Source organism: Rattus norvegicus, chromosome 9 (assembly GCF_036323735.1).
Source record: "Rattus norvegicus strain BN/NHsdMcwi chromosome 9, GRCr8, whole genome shotgun sequence".
Taxonomy (NCBI): Eukaryota; Metazoa; Chordata; class Mammalia; order Rodentia; family Muridae; genus Rattus; species Rattus norvegicus.
The window spans coordinates 44,436,149-44,455,064 of NC_086027.1; the positions used below are offsets into that span (position 1 = coordinate 44,436,149).

Genomic DNA, 18,916 nt, shown 5'->3' on the forward strand with positions numbered 1-18,916 from the left:
TAAAAGTTGCTCCAGCAGAGCGATGGGGGGTTGGGGGCGTGCGGCACATGAACCTCATTCGAACGTTAACAGATTTAGGAAAGGGAAGGAAACACTTCCAGCTTTTAGTATTCCAAAACTCCCATCTGTACTCTGTCTGTCTCTCAAAACAGACACACGACATTCGGAAAAGTCTGATACCCCAACTGTTGTTGTCTTCAGCCACAAGGTTCCATTTTCTACTCTGATGCCTCTCATCCCTTGATGACTCACTCCCCCAGAAGCGGTTTCTTCTCTTTTTGAACTTAAATAGAACCTTTTTGAGCGCCGAGGAGATAAAACTCTCAGAGATACTTTAATCAATCCTGAGCAAACAGTCCCCTTCCCTTTTCTTTCTGTCCCAGGATGTATGTACCAATAAGACAGATTCGGGTAGCAGAGATGGCAGGATGTGTTAGGCAGACTTGAGGTCCAAAGACCCTCCCCAAGTCCAGCCCAGGGCACTGGGGCAGGGTGATGAGTCTCAGAGGCAATGGTGACATCTACCTCCAGGTCCAGATTGGGGCACAAGGTAAGACACAGCACAGAGCTGCTTCTTGAGTGGTTCTGAGCTGTCCTGAGTGCGATATGTGACCACAGACTGGAGAGCGATTTTATTCAGGGTTGTGTGAGCCTCCACGGCCAATGTCAGATCCCCCCACATGGCACAGGACCCCTGAGGTATCTGGAAAGGTATTATTATAACCCAGCAAGGCAAACTAACTAATCATATAAATAATTTACCATCTTCACATACATGAGACTTACACTCATAGCTCTTCATATTATTCCACTTATAATATTACTCATATTATTAACTATTGATTCTAAACCTATTACAGGCTTAACACTATGTAAGTATAGTTTACAAAAACCATTAGGCTGTGAATCCAATAACAGGAAACAATCCTCCCTATTCGCCAAGAGAGCGTGCAAGAACTGCTAACTCATGGCCCCAGGTTTAAACACACACTTTTCTTACTTTTATAGGATAGAGGTAATCCATTGGTCTTAGGAACCAAAAACCTTGGTGCAACTCCAAATAAAAGTAATAAATATAATAACATCCTCCGTTCTTGTAATCTTTGTTCTACTTATAATACTAATCTTTATCTCTATGACTAATCTAAATATATTAACTTTCCCTTATATGCTACATCAATTAAATTTTCATTTATTCTAAGCCTTATACCTCTGCTGTTATTTTTTACTCTAATGCAGAATATATTAATTACCAGCTGACACCGAATTACCATGAATTCTATCAAACTCACACTAAGCTTCAAAACTATTTTTCAATCCTATTTCTATCTGTGGCTTTATTTGTAACCTGATCTACTATACAATTCTCATGATATAGACGTTCAGATCCACACGTTAATCGGTTTATTAAATATCTTATATACAGACAAGAGAGCATCCTTGGACAGCAGCATCCTGAGGAACTGGGGAGGGAGGTTCCAGTCACATCCTTTTCTGCTCCACTAACATCCTCTACCCCCTGTTCCCTGCTGTGTGGTGGTAAAACCTTGCCTGAGCAGGGATGGGTGCTGAAGTTTGAAGGTCCCTCTATGTATGCTGTGGATTGGTGTGAGAATCTGACACCGCCAGTGTTTCTCCTCTAGATTCCTAGGCAGAACTGCTCCCGATCACAGAGACAGCCACAGAACTCGATGAATTCATTTTCGTCCCGCCTACAGTGTGTGCCATCCTTGCTGAGAACTGAGAAAACAAGCCCTCCAGTAACTCTCTAAGGATTTTTCATCTCAGACGAAGGGATCTGAGCCAGAGAGAGACCGCTAGGGAGGGATGCAGGAGGGAGGGATCAAGCCCTAAACAGGAATAGAGGAAGCCAGTGACTTGCCATATCTGAGCTGTTTTGGGCCCGGGTTGATGGGATGTGTTGTGGTGTGTGTGTTGGGTGTGGAGCGCTTTAGAATACTGCTTTAGCAGTTCGCGCGTTCTCCAGGGGTATGGAATTTTAGCAGTTACAGCAAAACAGAACCCCAAGTCACAGGTCTGTGTCTATGTGTCAGGTGAGGAGGAGAAATACATTATCAGGATGGAGGAGACAGGCAAAAGAGTATGTGTGCGTGTGCGTGTGCATTTCGTTAGAGTTGCTTACAGAATCGTGTGTGCAGGACTATGGGTACCTTACTAGTGACTTTAGTACTTAAAAAAAATGTCTTTACATCCTTCAATCACCATTAGCCTTGGGTAGAGGTTCATGACTCCTCCTTTTTTTTATATGGAGGGAGGGTGGGGAGCATCATGGTTTCCCTTGGGCAAGACCTGGTTATCAGTGCCCTCTAAAACTAAGCAAATGAATCCTTGTTACCCCCTCCTATAATTAACATTGGCCTGACCCACTTCCTTCAATACGGCATTCATTTGGTTGTTGGTCCCCCCCCGCCCCCCCCCGCCAGAACTGAGGACCAAACCCAGGGCCTTGCGCTTGCTAGGCAAACGCTCTACCACTGAGCTAAATCCCCAACCCCGCTGGTTTTCTATAGTATCAAGAGAAGAGAAAATTTTAAATGAATTATAAATGATTTTAAGACTAAAATAAAATGCCTGATGCACTTTCTGATGGCTCTGTTACAGCATGCTGGATAGAAGCCACCTAAAGGCTTGTTTGGATTATAGTGTCAGACGGGTGGGTGTTCTGGTTGGGGTCCGTGGCAGTGGCGTGTGCCTGAGTCTCCTCACACCTCAGCAGGCCAGGGAGCAAGCAATTGGCTGCAAACAGTAGCCGGATATAACCCTCACAGCTCCCCAGCTCCTAGGGAACCACTTCCGCTGGCAATTTCCCATCTCCTAAAAGACTATACAATTCGGAATCATCCCACAAGCTACTGAGTGAATGTCTACAGCATGAGCCTTGGAGGGACATTACACTTTCAAGCCACTATGAACCTTTTCTAGTAAACTCTGTGAAGCCCCATGTCTGAGATTAGAGGGGTCTTTCTGAGCTGGACACTCCCACGAAGCTGGTATTTGTAACATGGTGTTTTCTGTTCGGTCATCTGGCTCTGCAACAAAGCCGTGGCTTGAGAATTGAACTTATCTCTTAAGAAGATGATTGCTAGGAAGGTGTTCCTGGCTAACCCTTAGCTTAGTAATCTCTGGGACTGGGATATGGCTCAGTGGGTAAAGTGCTCACCTAATGTGCGTGACGGAAGCCTGACACCACACCCCAGCACCATAAAAACAAAGGGTGGTTAGATTTGAGACAAACCTGGGTTACATAAGGTTGTGTCTCAAAAACAAAAAAAAAATACCCACCACGTGCAACTATATTTTTGCCAAGTGGTTTGGAAAGTTCCCAGAAAGAGCAGTAAGAACCGCCCTAGGGCCTGGATCTGCAAGTAGGGAGCAAGTGCAGACAGCATTAGCAATGAGAACAGGTAGGAACTTTGGGGCCTTCTTGTCTCTACAGATTTAAATGTCCAGTGTAGACATTTTACCCCGAAATGTCCCCAGTCTTCCTGTGGAGACTTCCGGAGAGATACCTGAGAAAGGACTAAAGATTAGAGGGTGGGATTTCCACCATCTCCCTCCCCTCACCACCCCACATCCCTACCCTTAGCCCTGTAGCTTCCAGAGCTCTCAGCTGTCACTTAGCCTTAGTTTTTTCCCTTCCTGTCCTGGATGTGTCATCCGATGAACACCATTCTCCATCAGGGCTGGGCAGGCTGGGCGCCTCACTTCCTGGGCTTTTGCCTGGCTTGCGTCGTGTGAGTTCTTCTGAGGACAGAACTCACACTTCTTCTGTGTTCTTCTACGGACTTCAGCTGCATGCCTGGCCCTTGCTTGCTGACGCATCCGTGGTGGTGGTATTGATGTTTGGCTTGGGGCACTCAGTAGACACTAGAGATGATGATAGAACCATTTCCTGTCCTCACAGAGATCCCAGCACAGCTGGGTGTGGTGGCACACCTCTGTATCCTAGCATGCAGGAGGTGGAGGGTAGAGGACTGAGGATTTGAGGGCCGCCTACGCTTCATCGAAACCGTATCAGAAAGGGCGAGACCATCATTCTACACTGATTCCTTTTGTACCTGTTGTGGTTTGAAGGGGAAGCCTCCCCCACAGGCTCTCGCATTGGAACACTTGGTCTCTGGTTGGTGGTGCTGTTCGCATCGGGTGAAGAACCCTCTGAACCTTGCCGGAGGGTGTATGTCACTGAGGTGGGCTTTGAGAGCTGCATCTCCTTTCCTGCTGACTCTCTCCGATTCCTGTGTGGTTAAGATGTCATCTCTCGACTTTTTGCTGCTATGCCTTCCCAACCATTGAGGGCATGTATCCTTCAGGAACCAGAGGCCAAAACGAGCTCCCTTACGTTGGCTTTGTTAATTGTATTTTGTCACTGTGACAGAGAAGTAGCCAATACAGCACCTATTACAAAAGCCCTGTGAGAGCGGGGTTTGCCAGTTTGCTCCTGTTCGAAATCCTTTCGTTTACAATTTTCGTTATGCTGTGAGGTAGTTTGTGTGGAATTTTTTGGTAGGAGAATTTAGGAAAAACCAAAATCTTGACAATATGAGAACTTCCCATTTACAGGCATCTGAGGAGGTGGGAAGCCAAGCCAAGAACTCTTCACCAGATACCAACTGTAATACCTGTCCATTTCTGTGGATTCCACTTGGTTTTGTTTGTTTGTTTTGTTTTGTTTGCCATCTAAGTTCTGAGCATTTAAACTTTATTTTAAAATATTACATTTATTTATTTAATATTAATTTATTTATTTTGTGTGTATGCACCCGTATGCACTTGCCATGGCACACATGTGGAAGTCAGAGAACAAGCTCGAGGGGGTCTTTTCTCTCCTTCCACCATGTGGTACCCAGGGGTGGAACCCAGGTTTTCAGATCTGGCAGTAGACAGCTTTAGCAGTGGAGCCAACTCAAGGCTGCAATTCTTTATTTCTTGACGTTTCAAAAATATACTAAGCTTTCTGAGCCTGCTAGAAAGAGTGACTTTCCCTGCTAGTCTGCAAAGTTGGGGATCTGTGAGCCAGGAAATAGGCCAACCTTTCCAGGAAGGCTTTGTAAGTGTCCCACCATAAAGGCTGCTGTTAGTGGCTTACAGCTGCTTGGGTGCTCTGCTTTAACAGAGCATCATTCTTAAAGGCACTGCTGCAGCCTGGGCTGGGTAATGAGTATCTCCAATAGTTGGGCTCCTAGCCTGTCCTAGGAGAACAGACTCTTGTTACTGTGTATCAATCTTACTTATGTTATAATGGGTTTCATTATGATACTTTCATGCATGTAGACAATGTTCTAGGCATATCCATCCTAATACCCTTCCCTTCACTTCCTACTACCTTCATTCTCCTTCCTAATTAACCTTCCTTCTACATTGATGCCGTGCATGTCTGTGCGTGCATGTGTGCGTGTGTGCGTGCGTGCGTGCGTGCGTGCGTGCATGCATGCATGTGTGTGTGTGTGTGGTCTGATAAAAAGGTTGTTTGCTAGAGTATAGATGATGAGCTGTTAATACAATATAAGCATCTTATCAGTGGCCACACCACTGAAGAAAATGTCTCTCCTTCCCACAGCTACCATTAACTGCATACAGGTTCTTGGAGATATATGAGGGCTCTTGAGGGAGGACAGATGTCTTACTAAATCTGTAATTATATTCCCAGGAAAATAAGAATAGCCAAGAAGAGTTCTCAAATTCTGGGGTCCGTCTGGGGAAGTAAAGTAGGGAGACAATGTATCACTCATAACAATGTATACAAATGTTTGGCTTCAGTTTCTTAAAGCTGGGTCTAAATGGCTGTTGGTGGGTTTAAAGATCATTCATTTTTGGAAGGAGCTCTTCCTGAATTCAGAAATACTGCATTAAAATGTCAGCAGTGTTCCCAGTAAAAACCAGTTGGGGGTTCCTAAGCACATTGGTTTTCTTTGTGTGCAAATATATGGATGGGTTTGCGTACAGGTACACGTGCCTGGGCCAGAGGACTACTGCTCTCTTTCCTACTCCTTTGAGACCAGGTCTCTCACTGAATCTCAAGCTAGGCAGGTGGAGTAAGTTCCAGCAACTCCTTATTTCCGCCCTTGAATGGCACATGGTGCTGTGCTTGGTTTTTTGTTTGTTTGTTTGTTTTTAGCATGAGGGCCAGGGAGCTGAACCGAGGTCTTCGTGCTTACACAGCAAATGCCCTTATGCACTGGGCAAAACCTCCACAACCCTCTCATTTGGTTTTTTAAAAGTCTTACTCAGCTCCATCCTGCTTGCAGTCATTGCTTTCCCACTAGGATTCTCCAGTTCCTGGCTTAGTTAGAGGCAGGCACCTGGGCACATCTGGCAGGGTCGTTTCCAACTCTGAGCCCATCTTCTTATCAAAGAACCAACATTCAGGCTGGCAGCTGAAGCATCAGGATGAGACAACAACAACAACGAAACTGTGCCATGCACTGTGTATGACAGAGGGCAGGTGGCTGTGAGGGCCTCCTTAGTCTTTGGAGCAGCTGGACAGAGAAAAGTCCCTCGTTCGCTTGTAGGTTTGAACTCTTGACCTCGGAACTTGCTTGGGAAGGTTTTGGAGCTTTTAGGATGTGGAACCTTGCTGGAAGTATGTCATTGGGGGGGGGGTGGTTGGGGTGAGCTTTGAGACTTTATAGCCTTACTCCACTTCCTTTCTCCCCCCAACCCCCAACTCCTGTGTGTGGTCAGCCAACTTCTCACCCTGGTGTCATCCTTTCCCTGGATGTGGCTATGGTGAATTCTATCTGGAACTATAATCAAGCAAACAAAACAAACAAGAAGACCCAAAGCATTTTCTACCTTAGGTTGCTTTGGTCAGAGTCTTTCTATTATAATAACTAATACAGTGATAATCTTCAAACATAAAGCTAGATTCGTACTTAACGAGGCCAAGCTGAGACCCCACCAGCATTTTGCACATCAGTGGCATGAGGATTGATGACACCATTCCTTTATTTGATGCAACACACAGCAGCACCAGGGCTCTGGCAAGTGACATCACTCAGGGACAGCCAGGCACCTCCCTGTCACCAGGCAACACACAAGACTGTAGTTTCTGAAATATCACTGTCACTTTACCCCTATGGCTTCCGCCCAGGAAAACGTAAGCACCTCTTAGCTCCTGGTGTCTCTTCTCAAGCCATCCACCAGCAGTAGCACACCACACAAGCTTTGGTGTTTGTTTTCTGTACTAGGTGAAAGAATAAACACTTAACATGGCTTTTCATAGGTCTTCTGGGAGTCTCAGGGATAGAAGTGCAAAGGTTTCTGTTTAATACGTCATCATTATCAAAAGCTGTCGTGTTTGAATGCTCACTGAGATGAGATCAAGCGCAACTGAGAAGAACGCTTGACTGAAGTGTGTGTGTGTGTGTGTGTGTGGTGGTTGTGTATGTCAGTATTGTGCACCTCTGCACATGCAGAGGCTGAGGAAGACATCAGGCATCCTGTTCTAGCACTTTGCCTGAATCCCTTGAGATAGGATTTCTCAGTGTTCCAATAGCTAGGCTGACAGCCAACAAGACGTCTTGACCCTCCTGTCTCTGCCATGTAAGGCTCACGCACAGCGCCTGGTGTCTCTGTGAGTGCTCAGGGGATTCAAACTTGGATCTCATGCTCGCACAGCAACCGCAGTTCCTTACCAAGACATCCCCTGTCTGCCTACCTAACCAACTTGGCGACCGAGAACTTTAAATAAACACGTTTGTAAAGGTTCTCAGCTCTTTCCTCAGAAGGGGACTTCTAGGGTTACTTTTGCTTGTTTATTTTAATCATAAAGGGCATAACAAGATAACATAAGGCCAGGGATGACTGTGACACACAGACTTTCCAGTGTGTGAATTATTAGAGTAACAGCAACTGACCACAGCTTGTTAGGAACAGAAGAATCTGCCTTATCAGAGTGAACGCCAAATGCTCTCATTTTTATTTTCTTTCTTTCTTTCTTTTTTTTTTTTTTAGAGCTGGGGACCGAACCCAATGCTCTCATTTTTAGCCAGTGCAGTATTTAATACTAAGAATCGTATCTATTAAATAAAGTATATTTATCAATTAAATGTATTTAATTTTATTTTATAAATATTTAATTAAACAAATAATGTTAAATTATTTTATTCACTTTTTTTCAAAACATTAGTTTAAAACTCCTTAAGCTGCCAGTGATGGCAGACACCTGGAACCCCAACACTTAGGAGGCTGAAGAAGATGATGGCATGTTCAAGACCAGCCCGGGTGGCATCAGTGACAGCCTGTCTAAATAAATAAATGGCGAATAAATAAATACTCTCCAAGCTGTAGGCAGCTAAGAACATAACACATAGTTCCCTTTAGAGAGACCTGTGGCTCTCATCTTTCTACAGATGTCACGGTTACATCTCAAACTAAAGAAAGGAAAGACATTTATCAACCAACTCAACACATAACCTGTCTGTAACAGTGGAGCGTGTGTGGGAAAAAATACAGTTAGTATTTAGCAGCTCCGGATTTTATCTTTGAAATGGCCGTGGCATCAGTTCAGGACCCATTAGTTAGCACAGAGCTTTAATTTAGCTGAAAGCTGGCAGGAATCATCTTCCAAGTTATCTCCCTGCCTTACAGTGGGAGATTCGACAGAGGGGTGATTAGGGTTGATTAGACGTAAATGTTCATTTTATAATCTTAAGCATCAATTCTAGCTTATTCCATCAGAAAGCCTTCCTTCATAACTTTAAGAATGCCATATGCACACAGAGTTAAAAATCTAGAAATAGGTTCATCACTAAGAAACCAGAGAAGAGGTGGCTGCACAGACTTCAGGTCCTGAGTTCAAATCTCCAGCACCCCTGTAAAAGCCAGGTGTAGTGCCACCCACCTGTAACCCCAACACTGGAAGCAGGGAGAGACAGGTGGAGACTGACTTAGGGTTTCTACTGCTACTGTGAAACACCACTGCCAGAGCAGCTTGGAGAGGAAAGGGTTTGTCTAACTCAAATTTCCACGGCACTGTTCATCAGGACAGGAACTCAAACAGGGCAGGAACCTGGAGGCAGGAGCTGATGCAGAGCCCGTGGAAGGGTGCTCCTTACTGGCGTGCTTCCCGTGGCTTGCTTAGTCTGCTTTCTAATAGAACCCAGGACTACCAGCCCGATGGAATAAACCCTTCCCCATCAATCACTAATTAATAAAATGCCCTGCAGGTTTTCCTACAGCTGGGTCTTATGGAGGCATTTTCTCAGTTGAGCTTCCCTTCTCTTTGTTGGGCCTAGCTTGGGTCAAGTTGACATAAAACTATCCCACACACTCCCTAAATTTTGCTTGCTAGACAGTCTAGCCATTTGGGAAACATTCTGTGAGAGACCCTATCTAGGAGAGAAAGGTGAAGAGTGATGTGGAAGAGACCCACCATCAACCTCAGGCCTCCATATGCACACACATGTACACACACATACACACATACACTATGCACACACATACACACAAGCTTCTTTAAAAGGACAAGACACCGCAGCATTCGTTAAACTGAAAATTAAGCTAGTCTCATTTATCAACCTTTTAAGTGAACTCTGTGACCACGTCTCATTAAAAATTTCAAGTTATTTTTTTTTTGCAAGATTCTCTCAGGTTTTTGTTTTGTTTTGTTTCCCCCTGCTTAATCCTTTGAGGTTCAAGATCTTTAATTCCTGGTAATTTTAGGAATATTCATTTTGCCCAAGCGCTTGTTGATCTCCATACCACTTGGATCAGCATGAGATTTGGCATCACATGTGGCAACGATACCTAGAGTTAGGAAAGGATGAAGCCTTTCTGACTTGCAGATGTGTAAGCATACAGTCACTCAGAGGAAGCTTGTAGTTCCAGGGAAGCTTCAACTGTAAGCACAGAAAACTCACCCATCTGGATATTCTTTCCTGGTAGGCGTGAGATCATTCATTGATTTTTTTTCACTCTAGACAAACAGAAGCAACTCAGACTGGATCCTCTGCATTTTCCACTTGACAAGAAATTTGTCCTCAAACTATTGTTCTGTTCAGAGAAATCACCAGCCATTCGGGACACAAAGCCAAAGGATGCTGCAGGTCATGTGCTTGGAAGGCCTCAGGATCTGTGCTTCTGTGTTTTGGGTGGACCCTGAATCCAGAACCCAGGACAGGATGAAACAAAGAGGCCCTTGCCCGAGGGCTGCAGAAGGATCTGGAGGTGTTTGTGGCAGGGTCTCCTGTCTCTACCCCTCTAGTGGCTTTACTACAGGCAACTTCTACCAAACTCCAGGAGTGTTGTCCGTCTGCAAGGGGTCACAGAAAACATACTTTCCCTCTCTCATCAGCTCTCAAATGCCAGTGGGCCAGGGATGGGACTTGGTTTCTGTCTCCTCCTTTCCATATTGGGAATTTTTTTTCTGCCTTGAGCTTATGAAGGTCTTGTGCGTGCTCTCGTAGTCACTGTGAATTCATATGTCTGACTTCCCTGTTGTGTTGAGAAATCACTGTTTGTCTGAACTCATCTGCCACGTCTGGCTCTTTAAGTCTTTCTACCCACTCTTCTGTAAAGACTCCTAAGCCTTGGGAGGAGAGATGTGGTGTAAATGTCCCACTTGAGGCTGAACACTCCAGAGTCTCTTATTTTATACACATTGACCAGATGTGGGTCTCCGTGTAAACTGCCAGCTGCAGGAAGCTCCTCTGATGAGGGTTGAGAGATGCACTGCTCTAAGGGTATAGTATTACATCATTGTGATGTTTGTATATGCTCTGCCTGGGGAGTGGCACTATTAGAAGGCGTGGCCCTGTTGGAGTGGGTGTGTCACTGTGGGTGATGGCTTAAGACCCTCATCCTAGCTGCCTGGAAGTCAGTCTTCTCCTAGCAGCCTTCAGATGAAGATGTAGAACTCTCAGCTTCTTCTCCAGCACTATGTCTGCCTGGATGCTGCCATGCTCCTGCCTTGATGATAATGGACTGAACCTCTGAACCTATAAGTCAGCCCCAATTAAATGTCCTTTATAAGACTTGCCTTGGTCATGGTGTCTGTTCACAGCAGCAAAACTCTAAGACAGTCATTAGGAGTCATTTTAATGCTACATCCATTTAGCACATTGATAATAGTAGGCTCTCCCCCTAGGGTCTATGGCTTGTCTAGCTGTGGGTTCTTGACTCTATTAATGGTGCCAGGTATGGGTTCCATCTCATCATCAAGTGAGCCTTAAGTACAATCAGTAAGCGTTGTAGCTCACACAATGTCCATGCCGTTATTACATCAGTGGGCATCCCTAGCCGGGCCAGTCATTGTTATAGCTCAAAACGTTCACAGCTGGGTGAGACCGATGACTGCTTTCCTCCTCCAGTATCATGACACATCTTTCGGCAGCATGAAAGCTAGTCAGTAGGGTGGAAGCTTCCAGATGTAAGTACCTGCTTGGCTTCCATGTTATGACTCCAGCATGTGAAGACTTCAGTCTTATTGTCAAGTTCTGGAGGGTAACCAAGAGCAGTGTTTGAGAGGCTTGTCTTAGCGTCCCTATTGCTGTGAAGAGACACCATGACCACAGCAACTCTTATAAAGAAAAGCATTTAATTGGGGCTGGCTTAGAGTTTCAGAGGCTTGGTCCATTATCATCATGGCAGGGAGTGTGGTGGCAGGCATGGCAGGCATGGTCTTGAGAAGTAGTTGAGGGCTACCTCATGATCTACAGGTTGAGCGAAAGAGCCTGGGCAAGGCATGGGCTTTCAAGATCTCGAAGTCCACCCGAGTGACACACCTCCTTCAACAAGGTCATGCTTACTCCAACAAAGCCACACCTTCTAATCCGTCTAATCCTTTCATGTAGTGCCACTTCTTGGTGAGTAGCTATTCAAATAGATAAGCTTTTGGGGGGCATTTTTATTCAAACCACCACAGGACCCCACTGCTAACAACTAAAAAAATTATGGAGCCCAATTTCTAGTATTGAGGTCTTTATTTGCTAACATGTGATATCTAGTTTGAGGGTATTGAGCCTCAAAAGGTTTGAAGGTTTGAGGGTATTGGTTAAGTCCGTGTGTGTGTGTGTGTGTGTGTGTGTGTGTGTGTGTGTGTGTTTTAGGAAGCTTCTGCAGCAGTATGTTTCCACATGAATGCAACCTTTCTCCTTTGTTGATTTTCTGTTTCTAATTTCACTGTCTCTCGTGGGGGTGTCATAGGAAGATTGTGTTTGAATGTACATGGTTCTGTGGGCACGTATGGAGGCCAGAGGTTGATGTTAGGTGTTTCTTCTATCTCTTGCTACCCTATTGAGACAGAGTTTCTCACTGAAGCCAGGCACCATGTACCTGTCTCCTCTTCCGACCAGTGCGGCCGAAAATACGCAGTGCCTGGCTTTGTATGTGAGGGTCAGGAATCTGAATCTCAGTTCCCAGACCTGTACATCGAGCAGTTTACCCGCTCAGCCGTCTCCCCAGCCCCAGTTGGGCCAACCTCTTTCTCACCTTTATTGTTTCCCATATCCCTCCTTCTTCGGGTTCATTTGCTACTCTTCCGGCTTCTCGGCATGTGAACGTAGACAGTTGATTCAATACCTTCCATCTCATGTAAAAATGCTGGGGGTGGCGTCCTAGTGTTGGCGAAGTGGAGACTGAAGTGGAAATGTCTGGTTTCTTTGCAAAGTCGGTTGTGTCAAATTAAGGTTTGCTGGGACACACAGGGGAAAGGCTGTTTTGCTGAAGCAGACACAGGTGAAAGGAGGCGTGACGTTTAACTATGACCCTGTTGGTTTGCCTTACTCTGCCTCACTAGTTCTGCTGATGACATGTAGGTGTTCATCCACCTTCCATAGCATTGCTGGGCTTCACCTGTGGTGATTTCATAGAGAGGCTCACCAAAGAACTTCTCGTGAGTTTCCTGCGACTTCTTGCCGCTTCTGTGGACTTGGGCTGGTGCAGTTTCTTCTGGATCGAACTACCCTTGCTGGTGCATGTGCAGTGTTTGCTGAGTGTACTGGGCTGCTGATTCGTGTTTGGTGTTTGCTATTGGACTGGACTGAGAACCACGAAGATCGGCATCGCCACCCAAAGAACTATTTCTAAGCAGGTCCACTCCCCCCTTATCCTAATATCCGTTCTTCCCCACTACCTCTAGTGGGTGGTGGGCTCGAGGGGAGGCTGATCTGTCATTAAAAAGAATATACGCTTCTAGCGCTGTGGTAAACAGAATAACCCAATGTTAAAGGGGTGGGAGACATGGCTTGGCATTTATAAATACTATCTGTGGTTATGAACAACTAGAGTGTGGTTCCCAGCACCAACACTGCTTGCTTTACGACCTCTGATAACTTGAGCTCCAGGGGATCCTGTATCCTCATTTGGCCTCTGCAAGCATCAATGGGAACCTATATACACAGGTGTGCATTATTTAAAAATTAAATATGTTTAAAAAAAATTAAACATGTTTTGATACCTGCTGGGAAGGAGAAAGTCCGTTTTCTCCAATGGAATGTTACTATGTATCAACCACACTCCAGGACAGGCACTATGCCCAGGAGCAGTTGACTAACACAAAACAGACTCTGTGGGCTTAAGTTTTCTTTAGTGTGTGTGTGTGTGTGTGCACGCACACATTTTTTTAAAAAACTGATTTTCTTTTCTTTTTATTTTGCCTGTTTTGGTTTTTTGTTTTCCTATTTGGGCTTTTTGGAGAGGGAGAGAGGGATGGTGGTGTTTAGAAGGAGTATAAATATGACCCCGCAGACAGCGTGAGCTGGACCATTGGTTTGCCTTACTCTGCCTCACAAAGGGGGAGAAGGAGGGAAGGGGGAAGGGATGGAACTTTAAGTGGATTGGTTTTGGGAGCACTGGAGGAAGTGGAAGAATATGATCAAACCTCAAACTATACCTCATGAAAATGTTTTATATAAAATAAATATTTAAACCAGACAAAAAGAAACAACAGAATTAAGGGGTTGTGGTCACGGTAGTGCTGGTACTGCAGCCCCGTCATTGTGATTATTCAGGTAGTCGAGGCAGAGAGAACACCATAGTCTGCCTTCACCACAATGTGAGCATGAGGCCAGCCGGGGCAGCTTAGTGAGATACTGACTCAAAAAAGCAAAAGGCAAAAAGAGGGCTATGGCTGAGTAGTAGGATGCTTGCCTAACAGGCCCAAAGCCCCCGTGTTCAGTGCCCAGTACACCAGAGGAAAATGCCCCCTTAATCCCTACTGCCGCACAGCACTGCTGCTCTACTGTAAACACTTTTCATAAGCTGAAGGAGGGAAGGCAGGCACTCCAGATAACAGCTAAGAGTTGGCATTAGGGAACCTTGGGAAACAGCAGCATGCTGTATTGTATGTGGCCATATTGGTAAATTCAATATAACTGAGCTTCACAGTGGGTCACCGCAAATTGCAAGTGCCCATTGAGCTAGGATCCTTATCGCAGTGGCAGTGACATCATCCATGGGAAAAAGCGGTTTTCAGCTCCATGATAATCTCACAGGGTCACCATGGTACCTATGGCCTATGTACTGTGACTGCATTCTTTATAGTGTGTGGCTGCTGTCCGGGTTACTTTTCTGTCGAGGTGATAAAATACTTTACTGAGAGAAACTATGGTGCCAGGAACCTCCCGGCCTGGAGAGTGTAGAGAACGGGTACAGAGTAGGACTCTGGTATGGCTTTAAAGACTGAGGGTTTCTGGATGTTCTAGCTCTCTAACTGTACTGAAAAGTTCTAGCTCTTTCTGAGGGTAAAAGGCTTAGGTGATTGACACCTGTAGCCTAACAGCAGGGAATTAAGTAATGTAGCCTTCATTCTACCTCGGACTGTGCGACTCTAACTTTCAGTCTGCTGGTCAGAAGTTACAGGAATAAAGGGGACACTTTGAAAAGTGATGATAGCGTTTATTTCTAAGTTGTAAAAAAAAAAAAATACCTATGAAAGCTCTCTAAGAAAAAGGGGGTAAAGCGGAAAGATCCTAAGCAGGGCAGGGGAAAAAAATTTCCCCTCAGCTCATTTCTGAGTCTTCTTTGTCCTCAGCTCTTCTACCTCTTTCAGAAAATACGTGTTAAAAAGTTCATTGTGTTAAAATGTTCATCACAGGTTTACACAAATTCAAATCATAAGTTGAATAAGTTTACGACAGGGAATGTTTCCACGCCTATCCATTGGGAGTAATTATCTGGCTAAACATCCATCACCTGTCTCAGCTCCACAGGTTCACTGAGAGTTAAAAACTGTAAGTTATTAGTGAAGTTTTGCGTAGATAAACCCAGTCAATATTTTATCTCCTGTCCTAGCACCTATAATAAACAGTTAGTTGGTTAATTGTTTTACAACCTCTTGGAGTCTGGTTACCATCTAAGAGCAATTCACTGGTGACATTTGGGGGACTGGCAGAGTTCTCACTGCAGTTTTGACTGTCAGAAATGACCTAACATCAGTCCCACTATAAAAGAGCTTAATAAATCTTCTATAATTTCAAGTATTCTTAAGGATCACCATTAAGAATTCAGAAGTCATCTATTTGTCTGTATAGCATCACTACAAGACAGCACACCGTCATAGATGTGCAGAGATCTGCTCAAAGGGTGGGCTAATACCTAGTGGTTGTCATATATGTTTAATAATAACAGGGAAAGCATATTAACAGCAGGAATCTCTCCTAAAATGATTTTCTCATGGACCTTGCCTACCGGAGGTCTGTGGTCGAGGTTCATCTAAAGCGGTCATCTCAGGAAGATCACCTGCTAGTTATTAGCTTGTCCCATGATGGCTCCTGACACTATGGAAGGAAGAAGGGGTTTATTAGTTCCTGGTCCCAGGATACAGTGCAGCGTGGTGTGGAACTCATGGTGTTGGGAGTTTGAGGAGGGAGCTGGTCCCATGACAAATGCAGAAGTTCAGATGGTTTTGTCCATTTTTACCCATGGTGGTGGGGGGCAGCCCAAGGAAGGCCACTGCCCAAATTTAAGGTAGGTCTTCCCCAATTAGCATAATCAAGATAATCTGTTGGAAGCATGCTGTAGGTGACTCTAAATCTTCTCAAACTGACAGACAGTATTAACTACCACCACTGGTAATGGACCAACCCCTGAGCGGCTGTAGGCACTATAGGACTTGTGGTCTGTGTAGTCTAAAACATTCCCATAGAGTATGTGACTGGCGATGGTCTAGCCTCAGACCCTCCATTGCAGCAGTGCAGACAGAAGGTAGCAGAAATGCCAATGTTTCCACTGTTCCCTCTTCCCTGTAGGACAGAACAGCACTGGACAAGGGCCACCTGCCTGCCTGCTTCACTGAACAAAGGCTCTCCTGCCTTTGTTTTATGGCACCTAAAGTTTGGAGTGGGAGCAGGGGAAGGGATAGTGGCAGAAAAACACCAGGCACTGAAGAGGGTGGTGGTATTTAAGGTGCTCTCCAGCCTCTAGGTCACACAGGGATATCTGAGGACAAAAGACCATCATGATAAAGTCCCAGGCAAGGAGGCCACTGCAGGAATGCAGAGCTGTGTAAAAGCCTAGCTGGCTAGGTCTGAGCCTTGGCAAGTCCCTGTCGGACAGTGTTCTGTCTATATGCCAAGCATGATGTGGGAAGGAAGCAGAATGAATGAATGAATGAATGAATGAATGAATGACTTCAACAATATGTTGATATTGCCAGGTAGTGGTGGCAAATTAGGGCTGGGGTTTCCCAAGGAAGCAAACCTAACAGAACTAGAGTAGAGAAGATGTTAGTTAATCTATGAAAAAAAAAAAAAATCCCAGAGCACGAAGGGAGAAAGAAGTCTAGCTACAGCCTAAGATGAACTTCCCAGGGTGTAGTGGCTGGTCTTGTGTGTCAACTTGACACAGGCTGGAGTTCACATTAAAAGGAGCCTCAGTTGAGGAAATGCCTCCATGAGGCCCAGCTGTAAGGCATTTTCTCAATTAGTGATCAAGGGTGGGAGGGCCTAGACCATTGTGGGTGGTGCTGTCCCTGGGCTGGTGGTCCTGGGTTCTATAAGAAAGCAAGCTGAGCAAGCCAGGGGAAGCAAGCCAGTAAGTAACATCCCTCCATGGCCTCTGCATCAGTTCCTGCTTCCTGACCTGCTTGAGTTCCAGTCCTGACTTCCTTTGGTGATGATCAGCAATGTGGAAGTGTAAGCTGAATAAACCCTTTCCTCCCCAACTTGCTTCTTGGTCATGATGTTTATGCAGGAAACCCTGATTAAGACAGAGTGTATCGGTGTTAGGATGGCTGTTCAGAAGTGCCCCTGTTGTAGTTATTTTCTTGGCTATAAAGAGACACTATGACCAAGACAATTTCTATAAGAAAGCATTACTTTCAGAGGGTTAGTCTAAGATCAGCATGGCAGGCAGGCAGATGCCAGAGCTGTACCTGAGAGTTTATTTTACATCCTGATCTGCAGGCAAGAGGCAGAGACTGGGTCTGTTGTATGCTTTTGAGACCTCAAACCCACCCCTAATGACACACCTCCTCCAGTAGACTACCTGGGAAACAAACATTCAAATATATTAACCGATGCAGTCCATTCTCATACAAATCCCCAGAGCCTCAACCCAGATCACAACCACAGTTAGCCATCTTTCTCCTTCTCCATCAACCTGCCATTAAATACAGAGAAATGCTGGGAAACAGGATGGTAGTAAGACTGTCCATCACAGCTGTGCCGCACCCAGTTTCCCCACCTCTAAAGGAACCCAGGGAACCTCAAGGATAACAGCAGATCTATCCATTCATAACTCCTGAAGTTTGAGTTGGAAGTCTGAGGAACAGAGATGCTCACTGAGACCTATAGTCAGGACCAACAGGCTTAGGAAGGACAGTACCAAGATTTGCTTTGCCAGGGACTTGCCCCAGCCTTTAGGAGAATGCTACTGGGCAGAACACAGTGTCAGCCGAAGTACAAAGACTGATAATTACTGGTATTAAAATCTTATTTGTGCTTTAGTAAGCACTTGTTTCTTACTATTTGTGCTTTAATAAGCACTGGTCTCTAACTCTGTAACTCTTACTATTTGTGCTGATAAACACTTGTTTCTTTCTTCTCTGGCTCAGTGAAATGAGTTTGGTGGAACTCACTAACTCTGTGAACCAGGGAGCAGGCAAATATGCGCGCGCGCGCGCACACACACACACACACACACACACACACACACACACACAGAGAGAGGGGGGGCTGTCTCAATCGACTCCACAAGTATTTATGTATGCTTACATAAACATAAACCAACACTTGTACATATAGACAAACAGGCATATATATATATATATACATTTGGTGGACGGGACTGAGCCCCAAATACCACACACATATCTCCTAGATAAAATGTTACACAAAAGGGGAGTTACAGAAGGCTGTTGACGTTAAGTTTAAAGCTTTGTATCATCCTGTAAGCTCGTAAGTTCAAAGAAACAGTTACACACAGCCTCGATTTATCACAGTGCACACCTGTGGCCTCATCCTGAACCTGACCTAGAATGAATGTTTTTCTTTGATCACAAATTTGTCCCAAGCCTGTTTCTCTTTCTAGTGTAATTATGAGAGCTCACTGTATTTGTTTATAATGTAGCCTTTACTTATTGTTCTATGAGGAGGGGACACATTCTATTCTTGATTCTAAATTTGTTATATATTTCTGGCAAAACAACTAAAACCGTCTCTTAAAACATTCTTCCTAAAATTATTTGAATCAAATCTATAAAAATCATTAATTCATCTAAACAGTATTAAATTCACGAAAGTTCACCTTTATGCTGATCTGCAGGACATTTGCTCAATAGGGTGGGCTGATATCCAGGAATCCTTAGGCGATGTAATAGTGATAGGAAAGTCGTATCGGCTACAGAAAGCAATCCTGAGATGAAGTCTCTTGGGACCTGGCCTTTCAGAGCTCACCCATCCTAAATCATGCAAAAGTGGTGGGCTACATCCGGGAAAGTCACCTGCTAGCCTTAGCC

General features: G+C 44.9%; 1 protein-coding gene across 6 annotated transcripts in view; it reads left to right on the top strand.

Annotated features, from left to right (window-relative positions):
- The window catches only part of Arhgef4 (Rho guanine nucleotide exchange factor 4), a 143,244-nt gene that overhangs the window by 78,433 nt on the left and 45,895 nt on the right, over positions 1-18,916 (top strand). The gene's annotated exons all lie outside the window — the stretch shown is intronic.